This window comes from Canis lupus, chromosome 11 (assembly GCF_011100685.1).
Source record: "Canis lupus familiaris isolate Mischka breed German Shepherd chromosome 11, alternate assembly UU_Cfam_GSD_1.0, whole genome shotgun sequence".
NCBI classification, from domain to species: Eukaryota; Metazoa; Chordata; class Mammalia; order Carnivora; family Canidae; genus Canis; species Canis lupus.
Genome location: NC_049232.1, coordinates 47,435,117 through 47,456,068, shown reverse-complemented (window position 1 = coordinate 47,456,068; position 20,952 = coordinate 47,435,117). Strand labels below are relative to the sequence as shown.

The window sequence follows — 20,952 nt, the reverse complement described above, 5'->3', positions numbered from 1 at the left end:
ACTATAACAAAACTTTTTACCCAGTCTTCTTAGAACTAAGTGAGCCAGGGATGACAAGCTTTCTTTCATATTTTCAGATTACTATCAGACTGAAAATATTTTATAAACTATTATGGTATATTTCCATTTTAACATCTTCATGTAAGAATTTCACAGTGCCAGAAAATTCTGACCTTTAAATAGGAAGACAGTATTTTGATTATAGGGCAGAACATTTTTGCTATCACCTTAAAAATGTTGCCACATTCATTAACTTCTTGGGTTATAAAAAGCACATAGAATCCATTTCTTATCCTTCAGTACATTTTTATATCCACAATGCAGTAATCAGATACTGAAGAATGTAATAATTTGTGGGGAATTTAAAGATTAAAACTTTTCAGGCAGCACAATGACTTAAAATCAACCAGGAAAAAACTCCCTCAAAATATTGTTTTATGTAATTTTCTGCCCATTACCATAATAGCAAAGTAAAAATAGTTCAACTTTATAAAGAAACTAAAGGAAAATGTCTCCTTTTTGCTGTTCCCTTGAAAACACCATTATTAGTGATCAACTAAAGAGGGCAAAATTTTAATCTAGGGGAGGAGAGTGGACTCCTTTTTAAGCAAAAACCAACTTTATCTCAGTTTGCAATAAATTATTGAAGACATTACTTTGATTCAAAGTATTATAAAATATTTCACTGTTACAAAAAAAGTAAAATGAAGTTAAAAATATTTGCAAATTGAACCAACATAAATAACTCATTAGTGTACTTTAATCTTTTTAACAAATCCATAATTCTAGAAAAATAGGTTAGGAAAGCTGCCCTTTTCCCTCAGATTGGCCAGATTAGCTTTGAATCACTAGGCAAACCATACAACTCTCTGAGTCTTTGGATCTTCATCTATAAAATGAGAGAACTAAACTAAATGTACTCAAACATCCCTCCCAACCTACAAATTTATATAGCATTGTTATCTCAAGTAATCCTTTAAGGAATAAGGGGTTGTTAACCTCAAAGTGTCTTCTAAATATATAAAGCTCCCCTTTAAATTGCAAAGCTTTATTTTGTGTATTTACAGTAAGTGCATTATGTTTCCCTGTCACCCTAAAAAAAATGAGCTATGACTGAGAACACAATCTCCTAACTTCCTAGTCCTGTCTCTCAAACTTGCCAGCTGCTGGACTAGATCAATACAGACTTTTGTACCTTAGCTCCCATTCTCTGCAAACATGGAAAGAAGTCTGAGTCTCAAAATGAGGATACTTGAAACTTCCCTTTCTCTCTCTCATTGTTTTGGACACCAAAAGGAATACCAAGTAATAAAGTGTGTGTATATATATAGTATATGCATATAAATATGCATACATTTACCACATATAAAGTATATCTAATGTAAACATTTTTGTCATGAACAATTTTTACTTTTTTCTAATGAAAATGCTTGGATATTATAAAATGTTTCATTTTAGAGGTCTAGCTTTGTGGTTAAAATCCTTCAATTAATTGACAATTTTGCAGTCATCTTGTTTCACTACTAATTTGCTACTTTATTGTCTATTACATAGGACCTAATACTTTGTTTCTCCCAGAGTTTCATTTTTAAATATTTTTATTTATTTATGATAGTCACAGAGAGAGAGAGAGGCAGAGACACAGGCAGAGGGAGAAGCAGGCTCCATGCCAGGAGCCTGACGTGGGATTCGATCCCGGGTCTCCAGGATCGCGCCCCGGGCCAAAGGCAGGCGCTAAACCGCTGCGCCACCCAGGGATCCCTCTCCCAGAATTTCAAAACTTGACCTTTTAACAGATGAAAAAGAAAACGTACAGCTCTCTCTGTTACTTTAGCAAATTTACTATCACCATTCACTTTAAAACAGTGGTTCCCTAAACCACTTGTTTTTGTTTTTGTTTTGTGTTTGTTTGTTTGTTTGTTTGTTTGAGATCCCTAGGCTCCAGCCCTACAGAGTCTAGTTCAATATGTCTGGGGTAGGCTACAGGAAAGCTGTTTCTCAATATTCCCCCAGGTAATTCTGAAATCAGCTAGTTTGGGAACTATTATTTTGCCCTCAATTTTAGCAGCTTCTTCTTTTATTTTATGACAAATATAAAATTTTCCTCTAATATGAATCACAAGCACATTCAGAGAAAATTCATATCTATAGAGAACTAGATGTAGCAATCTTTTGCAAGAAAATTTTAAAATACTATATTAACAGTCGAGCTAAGACAATGCAAGTAGGTGCTGATAAGTGACTGGTTGTACTTTCATGAGGCAATTGTTTTCTGTAGTGTTTATAGTCATTCACTGGTAAACAGAGACTGGCTAATAACTGTTGTCATTACTAAATAAAATATGGAAGAGCTTTAAGTAACAAAAAGGTGGCTAAGTAGTTAATTAGCATTATTGAGAAAATGTTTCTAGCACACCTAAATGAAAAGCATAACATAAGTTGCACAATTTCCCATAGAAATTTGAAGATTTCTTTGCCTCTGGAGCTTACCAAAAGTAGGACAAGAAATTTAAACAAAACTACTGTTGCTGAAAACTAACCTAAATTAAGTGCAACGATGTAAGTGTAAAATAGGTACCACTTCATCTTTTAGGATGTTTGAAGCACAGATAGATTTTACAGTCTATTCTTATCCAGAGTAATTTAAGTATTAAAATGGATATAAAATGTTTGGTAATGCATATAATTGTTGAATCACTATGTTGTACACTTGAATATATTATGTCAACTGCAATTTAAAATTATAAAAATTAAAATAAAATAAAATAGAAAAGAACTAAGAAAAAAATATTTGGTACCAAGAATGAACTCCACTCCTAAACTTAATACAGAAAACACATTTGGTTTTTCCAGTGTCCTTGATGTCTGTATGCACTGCAGAATATTTTTTTGTTTTCTTGGCACACCCCTGTCGTGAGCCTCAAGGTTGGTGTCGTCATGCTTCCAGGCAGTTGTGTTATACACCGGGAAGTCTTATATAGGTAAATATAAGTGTCCCATCACATTCTAAGAGATATAGCTTTAATCTTCCTTGAAATAGTGTACAAGATGTTATATAGGCAATCTATAAACATAATCAGCCAGAGTACTTTTCCAGATATCAATACTGGAGGCCAGGGTGTGTGGTTAAATAGAGTTAGTTGTAGAGTCACTTTTCCTCAGAGGAGCACCATGTCCACAATCGCTCACAGGTTTCATGACATGAACTTGAAAAGAAGAGTAAACTACCTTTGTCAGTATGGAGTTTCATGAATTCTTGAAAAGTTCAAACCCCACATGACACAGATGGATAATACATAAACCTTTTGTATCAGGTGTTCTGGTGATCTTACATTTAGTTCAAATTCTATTTCAGGAGAGGTAATGTAATAGTAGTTTCAAAATCACTTCAATAATTTCATCTACCTTGCAACTTGGATTAAAACCTCCATTTTGAAGAGCTGGAATTATTTTGCTTTTGCCACTAGACAATAAAGAGTAGCAAATCGAATAACATTCTAAATGAAATCCAACAAATATCCAAAAAGTACTGAACATTGTGGCTGGTTGCAGGGATCTTCCTGAAGCTCTCCTTGTATTTAATCACACTCTGAGCCATGGTTATTTCCTCGTGTCTCTTCTAGATCCTTATATCCTTCACTGTAAAAAACATGTACAATGTTTGCATCTTCAGCATTTTCAACTTTAAAAACCAAGCAATTCCTGGGGCACCTGTTGGCTCAGTCAGTTAAGCTCAGACTCTTGATTTGGGCTCAGGTTATGGTCTCAGTGCCATGAGATTGAGCCCCACACTGGGCTCCCCACTCTGCAGAAAGTCTCCTTCAGATTCTTTCCCTCTCTCCTGCTGTCTCCCCCATTGCCCCTCCCCCTACTTGTGATCTCTGTCAAATAAATAAATAAATCTTTAAAACATACACACACAAAAAAACCAAGCAATTCCTGATAATTTGATATACTAGCTTTATAAAATTGAGCTGATGGTGTTCTCAGATTATCTGAAAGGAGACATTCCTGTAAGTACAGCTGCCCATCTCTCTGGCAACCCTCACATAAGAAATGAGAATGAGGTCTTCTCACCCTTCATAGATATGAAGGTAAGAAGAGTTGAAGTACACATGTAAGTGCAGGGGTCCTGGCACTACTTTGGGTAGAGGGCCAGAAGGCGGAGTCCTAGCTGCCAAGGCCATTGCTGGGGACTGAGTGATGCCAAGCAAGCAGCTGGGCCGGGCCTCTGCGATCCCTGTAGCTGCCATGCAAACCTAGTGTTGAAACCTGCCCTAGGAGCCCAGGGCCACATGTTTTGTCACTGCCCATCTTTGAACCAATAAAGTGTCTAGAAGATGAGCTTATGCTGAAATATTTTGGCCTGAGCAATATGCCTTATTTTTAGAGTCAGGGAAGGAGTTATGTCCACCCAGAACATGAATTCTTAGCAGAGAGAAAAAGAAAATCAGAGCTATTACCACAAGTCAAGGGGATAAATGAGAGGATAAAATAATTCATGTCAAAAATAGGGAACTGGTTTATGATTGGGCTTAATCAGGTAGGGTATAATCAGAAATAGTTTTATTTTTCTACCACTATCGCCTGAGAATGCACCCTGTACTACCTAGGTGACTTACCTCTAGGGAGCATCTTGATCAGATCTCCTGCTACTACGTGAGGGAATCCAGGATACTCTAAGCCTAAAATTCCACCTCTAATCTGAGTTTGTGCTCTCCCCCTTTTGCACTGCTCAGGCCTCCCTGATAGTTGATAGACTTGCCTGGGGGAAGTCTTGATTCAATTAACTTTTATATTCCTTCTTTCACCTCTCTTTTGCTTCTGACAGGTTTAGGTTGGGAGCATGGGAGAAGGGCAAAGTGTTCTGTCTCTAGTGCTTTTCTTTGCTTATTTTTTTTTTATTTTTATTTTTTAAAGACAAAATTTTTTAAAGATTTATTTATTTATTTATTTATGACAGACACAGAGAGAGAGAGAGAGAGGCAGAGACACAGGAGGAGGGAGAAGCAGGCTCCCATGCCGGGAGCCCGAGGCAGGACTCGACCCCGGGACTCCAGGATCGCGCCCTGGGCCAAAGGCAGGAATTAAACCGCTGAGATACCCAGGGATCCCCAATTTGTGTTTTTTTTTTTTTAATTTTTAATTCTGGTATAATTAATATACAGTGTTATATTAGTTTCATATGTACTGTTTAGTGATTTAACAATTCTATATATTATTCAGTGCTTATTATGATTAGTGTATTCTTATTCCCCATCACCTATTTCACCCCCACCACCCATAACCTCCAGATTTTTCTCTATATCTAAGGGTCTGGGGGTTTTTTGGTCTCACTCTCTCTTTTTTTAAAGATTTTATTTATTTATTCATGAGAGACACAGAAAGAGAGGCAGAGATACAGGCAGAGGGAGGAGAAGCAGGCTCAATGAAAGGAGCCTGATGCAGGACTCGATCCCAAGAATCTGGGATCACGCCCTGAGCCAAAGGCAGATGCTCAACCACTGAGCCACCCAGGCATCCCTTTTTGGTCTCTTTTTTTTCTTGGTTCATTTGCTTTGTTTCTTAAATTCCAAGAAATGCAAATCAAAACTAATGTGATATCACTTCATACTTAAAAATGCAAGAATCAACAAGTGTTGGCAAGGGTGTGGAGAAAAAGGAACCCTTGTGAACTGTTGGTGGGAATGCAAACTGGTGCAGCTGCTCTAGAAAACAGTATGGAGATTGTTAGGGTGGTTCTTGGTACCCTCCATCATATACACCATCCAAAACTTGGCTTTCCATTTATGTGTTCTTTGGAATGTCCTCCTTCTCTGTGCCCGTGAGGGAACTTTGCACTGTCCTCCTTTGATGCATCCTCTCTTCCATCCCTTGATGTTAATAGACAACCTCTAGAATCTTTCTGCTGAAGTCTCTCCTCACTGGCCAGCATCTTGGGTGAGTTACTTAGATTTCTGGGGCTCCAGATAATACTTAGTCCTTTCTAACTTTTCTTGCCTTATTCTGCCAAAATCAGATAATTCCAGCCAATCTTCTGCCTTCAAAATTACAAAACAGATAGCCACCAACTTCTTGGATGGCTTAAAAATCAAATTCCTAGAGATTAGGAATTCTCTTGCATTAATCTCCAGTAGCAGCATGATAAGGACTAGGATTTGTGGCTCAAGAGGCATCCAGTCCAGAAATAGGATTGTACCGTTAATAGCCTAATAGCCTCTTCTTGCAGGTAGCCCACTTTTGTGAAGGGATTATCTTGGGTTTCCTTCACTCAGCTTTAGATGGGGGAAGAGAGAGAGAAGCTTTCCCCTTCCCTACCTGGAAGGAAGGGAAAATCCCACAGCTTCTTACTCTGATGAGTTTCTTCCATGGAAATTTTCCTCAGCGAACTTCAGTCTACTCTAAATTTTGTTTGGAAGTAAGTAGTGATAGTGCCTAAACAGGTTGCAGCAGGATTTATAATGCAGATGTTCGGGAAACCTAGATGGCTCAGTCGCCTAAGCATCTGATTGCTTGATTTCAGCTCAAGTCATCGTCTCAGGGTCATGGGATCAAGCCCTGTATCAAGTCCTGCATTGGCTTCTGCACTTACCATAGACTCTGCCTATCCTTCTCCCTCTGCTCCTCCTCCACTCTCTCAGTCTCTCTCTCTCTCTTTCTCAAATAAATTTTTAAAAAATCTTTAAAAAAAGAATACAGACATTCATGCTATACTCTCAGTTTAAGAGTTTCAGGCTAAATTCTGAAACAGTTGGACTTTAAGTAAGACATAAAAGTGGAATTAGCAATCATTTTTTTTTTTCTGATTCATTCTGTTGCTCACTTAGTAGTACATCAGCCAAGCCAGAGATCTTAATATTCTTTTTCCTATTTTGCCCATTTTCTCTTGGCAGAGAAAAAAATGTGGCTAGAGGAGAGAGGAAGACTAAAAGGAATGGGGTACTAAATGTATAACTGTTTCTATTATCCTACCTCCTGAGATCCAAGACTCCTGGTTTATGAAAGGTTAACCACATTCTGTGATGGCATTCTAGAGCATGTATGAGTACCTTTTATCTAAAAATAGTGCTTTCTGAAGAATATAGAATTACATTCTTATTTTAATATTTAAGCCTGTGCTCAGTGAGATTCTAAAAGCCTGAAAACTTTTTCATCACAGGAAATAAATCAAGAGCCTATATTTAATATCGCACGAAGCAGAAATAATCCTACACATACACACACACACACACAAAAGAAAAGAAAGGAGAAAAAGCACTCTTACAGATGTAGTATATTAAACAGATACTCATGGCTTTTACTTTAATGAGAGCCATTGACCAGGTGGGAACCATGATTTAATAAGCTTTGTTTTAAATCCACATCAGATAGAAAACACTGAAAGCAAATGTGAACTCTTACCAAATACAGCAACTGAATTTGAGCTTATCCACTCAATACTAGAGCACCAAAACTCATAGATTATATATAATTCCATTTTGATTATATGCACAGATAAAACCAATGCAAAATTGTTTTCCATTTATACAGATAAAACAGACTTTCTCTTAGTGGAACTCATTCCAAATGTTGAAATAATGGGGAAAAAAAAGACCAAAATATGTAAAATACTATTTTGTCTGAATAGAGGAACTAAATGCAACTTAACAAATTATTATTAATAAGAAACTGACAATTAAAATAGAAATTTAGTCATCTTAAATTTTTCAAACCAAAAAATTTTTTTTTTCAAACCAAATATGCTTTTTAGATATTAGCTACTTTTAAAATAGTGTGTGTCTCTTGGGAATGGTGCATTCAGAAATTTTAATATTCAGTTATTTTTTTTTTAAATAATTGACTTATGACAAGAAAAACAATATGATTAATACTACAATGTTTAAGGAAATTAAAAATATAATGATTACTGGAAAACATACTTTCTTTTTATGGAGAAATTCATTATTACTCAAGACATCTGAAAAGCAAAGAAAAAAAATCAACAAAGCTTTTTATTTTTAATTAATTAAATTGAAATTTGAGATTACTTGTTCAGTGTGTAGGATTAAATATCCCCAGAAATAGAAAAAAATAGTTGAATTATCAAATAATCATAAAAACAAGCTCCAAAAGGAGATTGTACAGTTAATAGCCTAATCATTTTGACAAAGAGCACTCTTAATTCTTAACCACCTTCCTATAGTGATGACAACTAATAGAAAAGCAATTGCAGTGTTAGAATTATTCTTACACCTGCTGAGTCTGACCCTTTATGTTTCCATAAGGAATCCAATAGGGTTCATGATGAATTGAGGTGGGATATTACACTAACTTTCTTTGAAACTAATTGTGTTGCCACATTTACCAGCATCTAGCCCAATAATTATCTGACCAAGCATTCTTTGTTTTGAGCAACATGTACAAAATGTGGGCAATCAATAATAACTGGCAAATTGAGCTGGCAAAAAGAAATCATTATACATGAGTTGGGCTTACCTCAATTGCATAGCAAAGGATTATTCTACAAAAAGACTTGTGTTAGCATAAAACTCTATACAAAATATGTTGTACTGTAGTGATAATATTTCAGAATATCAAAAGAAAATGTATCCCTCTTGGTTAATGTTAAATAATAAAGCAACTCTCCACATGTAACAATATGAGCCCTCCAACACATGTAGAATCAATTTCTCCTTAACATTATATAGTACTTTTTTTGAATAGTAACTCTTCCTGAAGATGTCCTCATAAGACAGAAAGTCAAAAAATCAAATGATCATATATTTTGAAGAAAAAAACTCACTCTCCTGCTCTCTTCTTTTTCTGCATCTACAGGGGATTTAAATGGAGATAGGAGTACTTATCTATTGAAAATGAAGAGGGTTTTTTTTTTCCATAACCTGCTTCACTCATGTTATAATAACAGATGCAAGTTTTTGTAAAAAAATTTAAAATAGGTAGTATAAAGTGATATTTTGTTAGCATAAGAATGCACAAACCACGGCAGCGAATGTCATCAAACAGTATGAAAGTCTCATTGTTTGGACAATATTTGACATTATCACCAAACTGGTCTTCTATCATCCTTTTCCATTCATGGAGATTCTAAACTTTACTGGGAAACATTTAAAAATAATAAATGAAACAAAACAAGCATCTAAGATAACATAAATAATTGACAGTCTCAAAAGCCTGAGAGAGTTAGAGGCAGATTCCACATCAAGATGACTCATCTGGGCATCCAGGGCAATCTGGAAAGAAAGAAATAATTGGAAAGAGGGTGATTTGAGGGGTGGCCCCAACAATGGTGAATGTAAATCTGACAGGCCTACTAAGGAACAGCTGGGGTGAGAAATAATACAAATTTTTCCATATTTTCTACCCAAAATTGACTCTTTTTAAACTGCACAAAGCAATTTGAAACTGAAATAGTGAATAGTCAATATATACTGAATAACAAACTAGGATAATATATTTTTCCAGAATCTGTGTGTGAAAGATACATTAGATGATTACCTATGATTGGGAACATAATTTATTCTTCTTCTATCCTTACAAAAGTAACTCAAGGTTGTCCTTGCTGAGACTCTTAGGATCAATATGTGGTGTGTGCACGTGTGTGTGCATGGTATATGTGTGTGTGTGTGTGTGTGTGTACAGAGACAGGAAGCCATCAACTATTGTTAATTCACTACACATGAATTATGTATGTCCATTCTCTCCTAAATCCACTGGCTTGAAACTTTGCACAGCCTTTATTTTCACCCCTAAAGGTGTGATGGAAGTCACATTGCAGATTACTCAGGAAAGTCTCCCTCCAGGATCTGAACCAAAACCTAGTGAAGCATCTGGGGATTGAAATAGTGGATAAACTTCTCATTTTCTAGTTCAGAACATTTTCAATGATTCCATTTGGCCAGCTCCAAATGTCACATCAGATTCTATACTTTTGTTCTTACTTTACCTTAAAACCATTTTTTTGCCCATCACTAGTCCATCAGCTCCTTGTGAAATTGTTGAATTAATGTTCTGATTACTACATATATAATCCATTGACATTTTCTGAATGGAGAAGAAAAAAAATCCTACTTGACAAAGGTTATAATATTTTGAGGGTTTTGTTTTGTTTTGTTTTTAGTAGTTAATTTTCACATTGCAGAAGTTAACTATCATCATTCTCAAGTTAAACAAAAGAAGTGCTTTTGTTTGTTTTGGAGTCTCATTCTTTCATTAAGATTTTTTAAACTCTCAAAATTAATACATAATGCATAATGAATCTATCATGAGGGAGTACTGAACAGTCTCAGAATATAAGACACGGCTAGCTGGTCAGTTGAAAAATCAGTTACATGTGGTTACTTTAAGTACTCCAAGTACTTTGGAGTCAAGTAAAACTGGACTCAGACGAAAGCTTTACCATTAACTTAAAGTATAATGTTGAGTAAATTCTAAATTTTTTTTCAGTTCTAAAATGGGAATGCAACATCAAATTCATAAGGATGGTATAAATATAAAATAAAGTCTTTCAAATAACTACTCTGATAACACTCACAGGATCAAATGCTCTCATTGCTCCTGATGCTTAGCTCAAAACACTGTAAATAGTAAATGCTCTCTATAACAGTGTTCAGAAAGGGAAAGAAATTTAGTGCCTGAACTTGAGAAGCTGCTGCTTCAATTTTCATATCTGTTTGTATTAGCAGATATTTGAATAACTTTTCTTCATTAAGACAGTTTCATTTCTAGTATGTTTTAATAATTCCCTTAGAATTCGTAATCCATGCTAGGCATTCTTTGCTACTACTTACCACTTTTCCAGATTTATTGTTTTTTGCCTCTATTTCCCTTAATTTTTATAGAAATTTGGGATGAAGGAAGGAGATAATTAGGTGATGTTACTCTATCATGGTGACCTAACAGTCTCAATGTGTATTCTTTTTTAAATTTATTTTTTAGTTTATTTTTTCAAATTTTTATTAAATTCTAGTTAGTTGAGGGTGCCTGGGTGACTCAGTTGTTGAGTCACTGACTCTTGACTTTGGCTCAAGTCATGATTTCAGGGTCATTGGGTCTAGCCCTGCATTGCGCTCCAAGCTTAGCATGGAGTCTGCTTGTCCCTCTCCCTCTGCTCCTCTCTGTACTCACACACTGTATCTCTTTCTCCCTTTTTTTCCTCTCAAATAAATAAATAATAAATAATAAATAAATAAGTAAGTAAATAAATAAATAAAACCTTTTAAATAAATAAATTCTAGTTATTTGACATATAGTGTAATATTGGTTTCAGGAGTAGAATTTAGTGATACATCACTTGCATATAACACCCAGTATACTCTAATTCAGGTGACATGTATCTGTCTGGTTTCTTGGGTTGGGGAGTATAGCTGTAAATTCAATTATTTCAGCCTTTGAAAGAGAAGGCCTTTCAGAGTTGGCAAACAAGATGACAATATTCACAGAGAAGACCCTCTGTGGTGGATCACTAAATTTTAAGAAATTTACTCATCCTTCCAGAGACAAACTGTGGGATTTTTTTTTTTTCAAAAACAGAATGCATGTATAGGGATATACTCTAGCAGTTAAACCTCCAAAAGATAAAATATAAATATTTGATCATTGAGTTAAATGGTGGACATGAATGCCAAGGGAGGGTTTACTAGGCAGAAAACAGTTCTTTAATAAGGAGGCTTAATAATTTCATCTTTTAGTACTAAAATACTATTCTTTCAAATTCTGGTACATAGTCAACATAATGACGGTCCAAATTAGTTCGAATGTACATAAATCTATTTAATGTCTCATATGTCCAAGCCATTGCACTAGACAATATGAGGAACAGAAAGAAGAAAAGAAATAGCTTTTGTGTGTATGGAGTTTACAGTCAGAGTCAGAAAGCTGAATTTACAAATTTTTTAATTAATAAATACTAAATGTATATTTATTTCCAAAGCTGGTGTTCTCTATTTTATTGAAGTGAAATTCGGAGAAGTCAAAGATTCATGGGAAACGATCCAAAAGCAAAAGGCAGAGATGCAAGACACAGAAGTGGGTAGAGAAATAGGTTGAATGAGGATATCAAGGCAGAAATCTGAAGAACATTATAGAATGGAGGGACACCTGGTGACTGTAGGTCAGTCAGGTTGATCTTTTGGGTGTTTCTAACTTAAAACTTTCTTCCCCATGAAAGAGAATGTGCACAATTTAGAAGGTTAAATGTTACGCCTTGAGTATACATATATGTAGCATTTGAGCACTAGGAATTATACCCTAGTGTGCCATTTTATGCTGTTATTGCAATAGATGTTTTGAACTTAACTCAGAGGTGAAAAGGCTCTCCAGAGAAGCTTTTAAATGTTCAAATTCAGAACATGGTTTTTCTATCTCCAGAAGTGAATAAAATCCCAAAGGAGAAAAACCAAAATAAATAAATCAATAGGAGGGTGGGAAAAATAGTGGACCAGCTACTAGAATGGTGTTAGGAACTTGGCAATTTGATAAATTCAATTTGCTGAGCATACACAATACAGAGTCAGAACAAATGGGGCAGGTCAAGAGAGCAAACTTCAACAACTCTTATACAAAAGGTATCAGCAGAGAAGAAATTATTATAAAGCTAATGGAGCTTAATTTTAAAGCTACTTCATTTCTACTGTCCCCTCCCAGGGCTCTGGGATGGGCTGTAACAATGCATTCATAGAATTTTACGACTTGAAAAATTTGCAAAACTAAGTTATTTTAACCAAAGTTAGTATCACTGTCTCTTTCCTCTCCATCTTTCACTGTCACAGGGTTCTTTCCTGTCAAGTGTTTGGAGCTTTGGAGTAGCCTCATTATTGGGACCTAGCTAGAGGGAGGTTGAGTTGCAGATGTTTTATTTTAGAAAGATAGTATCCATAATTCTCAGTTACTTCTTTGTAATTAGGTAATTTATTTCTAGCCATGGTGTAGCAATTTGAAAAATCCAATTACATCCAGTATATTCAACCATCTATTGTATCAACTCAGTTTTGTGTTCAATTTTTGTTTTTATTTTATTTTACTTAATGAGACTCCTCAGAATTGTATAAACTTCATGAACCACAAAACCCTGGATGAAACATAATTTCTGAAATGGAGAAGTTGATAACTGACTCAGAGGGATAGACTAGATCCCAAGAAATCAACATGATATAAAAACCAATACAACATGAGAGTACTAATATCTCTGGGTTGGGACTGAGGAGACCCAATTTCTTGTCTCAGAAGTGTAGGCATAATAATTTAACATAATTGGTATAATTTCATCTCTTTGGGCTTCAGTTGGGTTATTTGTAAAAATGAACAGTTTAATCCAATTTATGATTGCCAAACACTGGGCCTTGAATTGATCTTCATTCATAACAAGTTTTTTTAAGGACAATTCATTCATTCACACATAACTGGAATGTTCACTGAATATCAACTATATGTCTGAGGTTGCTAGGTACTAGGGATGCAGGGACTCTGTTTCCCTGCAGCTGAAAGCCTTGTGTTTTAGGAGAGTGGGGTGGGGGTAGAAACATTAAATAATCACAGAAATGCATACAAAATTACAAACTGTGTTTAAGTACTATGAAGATAAAGTACAAAGAACCACAGGAGAGTACAATAATTAACTTTTCTGAAGGAAATCAGATAAAGCTTCTCTAAGAAAGTGTCATTTAAGCTGAGATATGGATGAACAGGAGGTAAGTAATGATAATGAAAGATTAAAGGAGGAGGCTGAGAGCCTTTCAGGCAAGTGGCAAAGCATGAATGACATCCTGAAGTGGCAGGGAGCACAGCTCATGAAAGCAGTGGTCTCCCAATTTTATTTTGATTATGTACAAAAACAGTTAAAAAATGTGACCACACTATTTGTTTGTTTCTTTACCCATGAGTAGTATACACATGCTATTGTATCTACATCGTGTGTATAAGACAAAAATAACAAAAATATAAATGTTTCAATATTACATGAATGGTACAAAAACCTTTCCATTCTAACAACAACAACAAAAAATATATCACTGTTGTGAATGAATCCTACATTTTTATTTTTGAAAATCTTGGTTTAGTACTTTGTGATACAGTGATTAAAAGTCTTTCTATGGCCGGTTTATTTTGATGACTAATTTTAATGGCTATTAAAGCTTTAAAACATAGTAGTCCACGGAGGAGCATATCTAAATAGGAAAATTACATGATTAACTAAACTTACAAAACTATAACTTGGTTTTACAATCTATTTGCCCAGTTGCACAAGTTTTTTATTAAAAATTGACTAGCAAATTATGATTTACTGGGATCAGTCAGTTGTCTGGCAACTTCAGAGAGTATTGAATTTTTATTTTTAACAAATCTAAAATCCATGGAAATTATGTATTTAAAAAATTCTAAGAGATTAAAAAGCTTTGCTTCCTAACACAAAGTATGCAGAGATGAGAACATTTATAGGTGGTGCAATCACATAACTTTCAGCATCTATATAATAATGATGGTAACACTTCCAAACATCTGTCTTCAAGAGCTCTATCCATAACAAGAGTTTCCTTAAAAGAGTATTATTAACTGTTTCACTCATTAAAACATCAAAGCTACCTCAAATAGGCTAGGCAATTTTAGTTTTAAAAAATGATTAGTAGGTTTGAAATTGAAAAGAACCATTTGACAGAAATGAGCACATCTTTTTGTAAAGGAAAACTTAAGAATTCATCTTTATGTACATTAACTCTTCTAAGAGTTTCGCCATGTGTTAACTAGCGAACTTTAGCATCACAGATTTTGATAGTGCCCATCTTATCTCCAAAGATCTATAGACATTCTATTATATAAGGCATTTTTTTTTAAAAAAAAAACAACCTCAGTAAAATCTTAGTAAAAGAGTAAAAAAAATTTTTTTAAAAGAAAGTTTGTGTTGCATGAACTGTAGTGCTTTAAAATATTCTGGAAATTGACAGAAGAGTGAAGCCTTCTAAGAGTCCAGGTTTGCAAGCACCTGCTCTTCCGCCAGAGAACTCCATTCTGATGATGCACCCTCTGGCTGAGGTACCAAGGCAGTAATCTTTACTGAAAATCTCGGTAAAGTCTACTTTAACAGTTTTATAGATGAATGTCAAAATAAATCCTAATATTTTCACCGTCCATCACCTCAATGTAATATTATCTTGTAACCCCCCGCGTTCCGCTGTGTCTTTCTTTATCTCACTTTGTAGACCACTGCTCTAGAGGAACCAAAAGAAGTCAGGGAATCTGGAGAGCAAAAAGCAAGGGGAGTAAGAGATGTGGCTGGTTGAGAAGGCGAGGCAGAGTGTGCCCTGGTAGGGCATGTTAAGTATCACCTCATAAACAATAGGAGCAACAATTAACTACTGCATTTCATGAAATTTTTAGAAAATTAAAACATATCTACCAGGTTGTCCTTTATTATGTTTGCATTATTATCATTTTTTGTATTATTATTATTAATATTAGCATCTGGTGTTAATTTTTTAAAAATATTTTATTTATTTATTCATGAGAGACACACAGAGAGAGAGAGAGAGGCAGAGACACAGGCAGAGGGAGAAGCAGGCTCCATGCAGGGAGTCTGACTTGGGACTCGATCCCAGGTCTCAGGATCAGGCCCTGGGCTGAAGGCGGCGCCAAACCGCTGAGCCACCCAGGCTGCCCTGGTGTTAAATTTTTTGAATAAGTTATTAAATGGTATTTTCTTCTAGTTTTATTTTATTGTGGTAAGAACACATTATATGTGATCCACCTCTTAGCAAATGTTTACATGCATAGTACATTATTGTTGACTGCAGGTATAAAGTTGTACAGCAGATCTCTAGAGCCTATTCATCCCACTTAACTGAAACTGGTTGCTCATTGATTAGTAACTCCCCATTTCCCACTTCCTTCAGTCCCTGGCAACCACTATTCTACTCTTTGATTCTATGAAATTGACCATTTTAGATATTCACATAAGTGGAATCATACCATACAGTATTTGCCTTCCTGTTACTGATTTATTTCACTTAATCCTCAAGGTTAATCCATCTTGTCACATGTTGCAGAATATTTTTGTCTTTTTAAAGGTCAAATAGTATTCCATCACATGTATACACAACATTTTCTTTATTCATTCACCTCTGTTTAAAGCGTTGGATTCCACAAAAAACTGACCAGTCTTTGTTCTTTTCCACATCAATTGTTTTTGCTATTGTTTTAAAATTTTAATCTTTGTAACCCATATGTCTGAGAACCACTACTCTATATAAAATCTATGATCCCTCTAAAATTCTGGGTTTATATACCTGAAAAAAAAGATTGAAGTCCATGTGGGATGAGCTATTGAATTTTTGCTATGGTTTAAGAATAGAAACAAAGTGTCCTTGTATAAAATCATGAAAAGATGCCACATGAAGTTTTCTGTGTGTCTCGGGGTTTAGACAATTCACAAGTTATACTACTATTTCTGGTCAGCTTTCTAGAAGCTATTATGCTGGATATACTCTTATGTATCCTTCATCAAGTATGCTGATAATTACTTGAGGCTTTGAGAAAAGCATAGAGTAACAATATAAAATATTCCAGAAAAATTAAAATATTCACATACATTTTTTTTAGATTTTAAAAAATTGATTATTCTAGCAGTGAGAAATCATTGAAACTAAATGAAAGCCAGATTTCAGTTTTTGCATGTTTACTGATAGTTGTCAAATTGTCAACAAAAGCAAAGGAAACAAGACAAAAAATAAGCAAAAAACAAAAACAAATTATAAGGTTTGACTGGCTTTTGTTTCAATAAGTCAATAAATATGATACTTCTTAGAATGAACTTGGATATTAATATTAGTATTAGCATTAGCATTTGGTGTTAAATTTTTCAGATAAGTTACAGTAATGTAGTAATATAATAATCCCAGGTAGGAAGATTTAATTTACACATAGCTAGAATGAGGTCTCATGCAACCAAGACCTCATTATTTTTACCAAGTTATCTGTGACAAGTACTTTTCTAAATGATATCAAGAGATAATTAAAAGTAAACTTCACTTGTCAAGAAAAGCTATTCAGAGTAGAGTGTGTCTTGATATCACTTTTATTTTATAGGAACAAATATAGGAACCACTCTGAATTGTCTGTATTTTTTGTAAGTGCTTATGTTAATCTAAAACTGTGACTTTCGCCAAGCTTTCACAGTTCCCATCAAAGATTTTCCACAAACTGTGCCATGACTAAAATATAAACACTCAAATTTTTCAAAGGAGCACAAATTTGTGGTGCAAAGAAATTTCTAAAAGGATGAAGGTATGTATTATTATTAGGTACAGTAATAAGATATGATATATCTGGACAAATAGCTAAAGTCCAGAGTAAGCTGTGAGCCTTCCTAATGCATTCCATTTTAAATTTCATTTTTTAAAAAAGATACAAAAGAAAAAATATTTTACCTTCTACATAATTATGGACTCAAAAGACACTGCTTAGTAGCTTGTAGTAATAAAATACTTTAAATACATTAAATAAAAATTCCTTTAAAATATTGAGCATTGTAGAAGTAGTAATATGTGTTTGGATTGCTTTAGTTGATTCTTCAAGGCATACAGTTGGAAATCTTAAATTCTGTTATGAAAAAGCCCTTGATGCTCTACTTTTTCTAACGGAGAAGTAAACACAATAAAGCATAAGCATCAGTTTTTAGTGGAAAATGAATAAATTGTATTCATAACTTCATTAATTCAACTGAATTTATAATTACCTAGTTCATGGACCATACTCAGTGTTACAGGTTTCATTTCCAGGGAGATGAACTATTAGTTGACTAACTCAATAGTTCTGAATAGTACTGAACTCAGTAGTTCTCTTTTATCTAAATTTCTTATTTATTTATTTATTCATTCATTCATTCATTCATTCAATCATTCATTCATTTATTTTTAAATATTTTATTTATTTTTTCATGAGAGACACTGAGAGAGGCAGAAGCATAGGCAGAGAGAGAAGCAGGTTCCCTGCAGGGAGCCCGATTCAGGACTCCATCCCAGGACTCCATGCCCTGAGCTAAAGGCAGATGCTCAACCACTGAACCACCCAGGTGTGGCTATATTTCCCTTTTAAATGGAATATATCAACATATTATAAATATATGGATATGTAGATATTAATAAATACATCTATGAAAAATATTCTGATAAGAAAATCTCAAGTTCTATAGCATTTGAATTGTTAGATGTTTATTTTGAAATTCAGATCCACAAAAGCAAAGGCTCACATTATGTGAGGTTGAGACTGGTCCTAATAAGGTTATAGAAAGTAAGGAACAGAGAAGTACCTTCTACTAAGGAGAATAGACATTAAAATGCTGAGTTTTTAAATGTTCTTCTAGAGTCTTAATACAAAATTGATATTGCCCTTGGATCATTGTATTTTTCCCAAAATTTTAGATATTTAGAATTTCCCAAAGTTCTAGTTCCAAACAATAATAAAATTGTCCTTCCATTTAGTTATATTGATTTTTGTCTCTTCTGACTACCATATTTTGAAGTAATGCTGCTTGAGAACTAGATTACTTAGTAGTAATGTAAGTCTTTTCCGAAGTCAAGGAAATTTTAGCCACAATTAGATTAAATTTTCATTACTGATGATGTTGGCATCTGAAACAGCAACTTTGATGCCTGGAAATATAGTATATCACCAGTAATTATAAATTAGGGTGGACATGTAGGCTGTGTAATTTATAGTATGATCTTGGAATCCAGTTCCCATAGAGAAATACTTAGGACATTTCACACCAGGTATATGATGACATCCCTCCCTCCCCTTGCCCCAGTTCTGAGAATATAAGAGCTTATTGAGTTTTGTCCATATTTTAAAAAATAATTTCATCACTCAAATGTAATACCCTTCTCTGTATTTTCTATTTTGTCCATTGGTGTATGTATTTATTTTTGTACCATACTGTTTTGATGACTACAGCTTTGTAATAGAGCTTGAAGTCTGGAATTATTCTTTTTGTTTGGTTCTTCTTTTTTAAGATTGTTTTGTAGTAGCATTATTTACAAGAGCCAAATTATGGAAGCAGCCAATGTGTACATTGATAGAAGAATGGATAAAAATGTGGTGTAGAGGCACCTGGGTGGCTCAGTTGGTTAAGCAGCTGACTATTGATTTTAGCCCCAGTCATGATCTCAGGGTGCTGGGATCGAGCTCCACACTGAACTCTGCTGGAGATTCTTTCTCTCTCTACCTGTGCCCTTCCTCTTGCTTGTTCTCTCTCTCTCTCTCTCTCTCATAAACAAATTAATCTTTTTAAAAAAAGATGTTTATATATACACAATAGAATATTATTCAGCCATAAAAAAGAATGAAGTCTTGCCATTTGCAGCAACATGGATGGAGCTAGTGAGCATAATGCTAAGTGCAATAAGTCAGTCAGAGAAAGACAAATACCATATGATTTCACTAATATATGAAATTTAAGAAACAAAGCAAACAAGCAAAGGAAAAAGAGAGAGAGGCAAACCAAGAAACAGACTGATAACTATAGAAAACAAACTGATGATTACCAGAGGGGAGGTAGGTGGGGGAGGGGTGAAATACGGGACGGGGTTAAGGAGTGCACTTGTGATGAGCATTGGGTGATGTATGGAAGTGTTGAATCACTATATTGTACACTTGAACCTAATATAACACAGTATGTTAACTAACTGGAATTAAAATAAAAATTTAATAAATATTCTAAAAGTGCCTTCTCAAAATTGAGGACAGTATTTTAATGACTAAATCTAGTGGCTTCTTATGATGTTCCTTTCTTAGCCTCTCTGAAGTCTCTGGCACTGCTAATCATCCCTTCTTTCTGGAAACTCTCTTGGCTTCCAGTATATTACTCTTTTCTATTGATTTTTCTTCTTTGAACATTGTTTCTCACATTCCTCTATTATCATCTTCTTCTCAATATCCCCATTGAATTATATTTTCTCTATTTTTCTGCTTCTCTAATAAATGCTGGCGACTTTAAGTTAGAGGTACACATTTTTTAGAATATAATACCTGAATATATTATAGGCACTTGTAATTCAATAGAATCCAAAGTTGCCACATTATTTTTCCTTCTCAACAGCCCTTCTTTCTTTCTTTATTTTTTATGGACAGCCCTTCTTTCTAATAATTGTTTAAAAACATAATCAAACATCTAGCAGGTTTTCATTGTCTCTTTTTCTAGTTCATTACAAGAAAAATTTTGATATGTTTTCTATATCTCTAATCCTCTCAGACAATTTTATCCTCTGCAACCTGAGGAATTTTTCTAGAATACAAATCTAACCTTGTCACACATCTCCTTAAAATATTTTAATTGGTCATCAAAATGTAAAGATGAGGGGAAACACTGGGAGCCTTTCCCCTAAGATCAGGAACACGACAGGGATGTCCACTCTCACCACTGCTATTCAACATAGTACTAGAAGTCCTAGCCTCAGCAATCAGACAACAAAAAGACATAAAAGGCATTCAAATTGGCAAAGAAGAAGTCAAACTCTCCCTCTTCACCGATGACATGATACTCTACATAGAAAACCCAAAAGACTCCACCCCAGGATTGCTAGAACTCATACAGCAATTCGGCAGCATGGCAGGATACAAAATCAATGCCCAGAAATCAATGGCATTTCTATTTTTTTTTATTTTTTATTTTTTTTTTAATTTTTTTATTTATTTATGATAGTCACAGAGAGAGAGAGAGAGAGAGAGAGAGAGGCAGAGACACAGGCAGAGGGAGAAGCAGGCTCCATGCACCGGGAGCCCGACGTGGGATTCGATCCTGGGTCTCTAGGATCGCGCCCTGGGCCAAAGACAGGCGCCAAACCGCTGCGCCACCCAGGGATCCCTCAATGGCATTTTTATACGCTAACAATGAGACTGAAGAAAGAGAAATTAAGGAGTCAATCCCATCTACAATTGCACCCAAAAGCATAAGATACCTAAGAATAA

At 34.7% G+C, this 20,952-nt stretch overlaps 1 long non-coding RNA gene across 2 annotated transcripts in view; it reads right to left on the bottom strand.

The window, feature by feature from the left end:
* Window positions 1-2,814: 2,814 nt before the first annotated feature.
* LOC102155571 overlaps window positions 2,815-20,952 on the bottom strand; it is a 78,803-nt gene continuing 60,665 nt past the window's right edge. Inside the window, exon 9 of one of the 2 annotated variants that reach the window (XR_005366905.1) lies at window positions 2,815-3,639. This is a non-coding gene — a long non-coding RNA (uncharacterized LOC102155571). Of the gene's footprint in view, window positions 3,640-9,008; window positions 9,231-20,952 lie in introns of those variants that run through there. The other variant, XR_005366906.1, reaches the window with a different exon arrangement.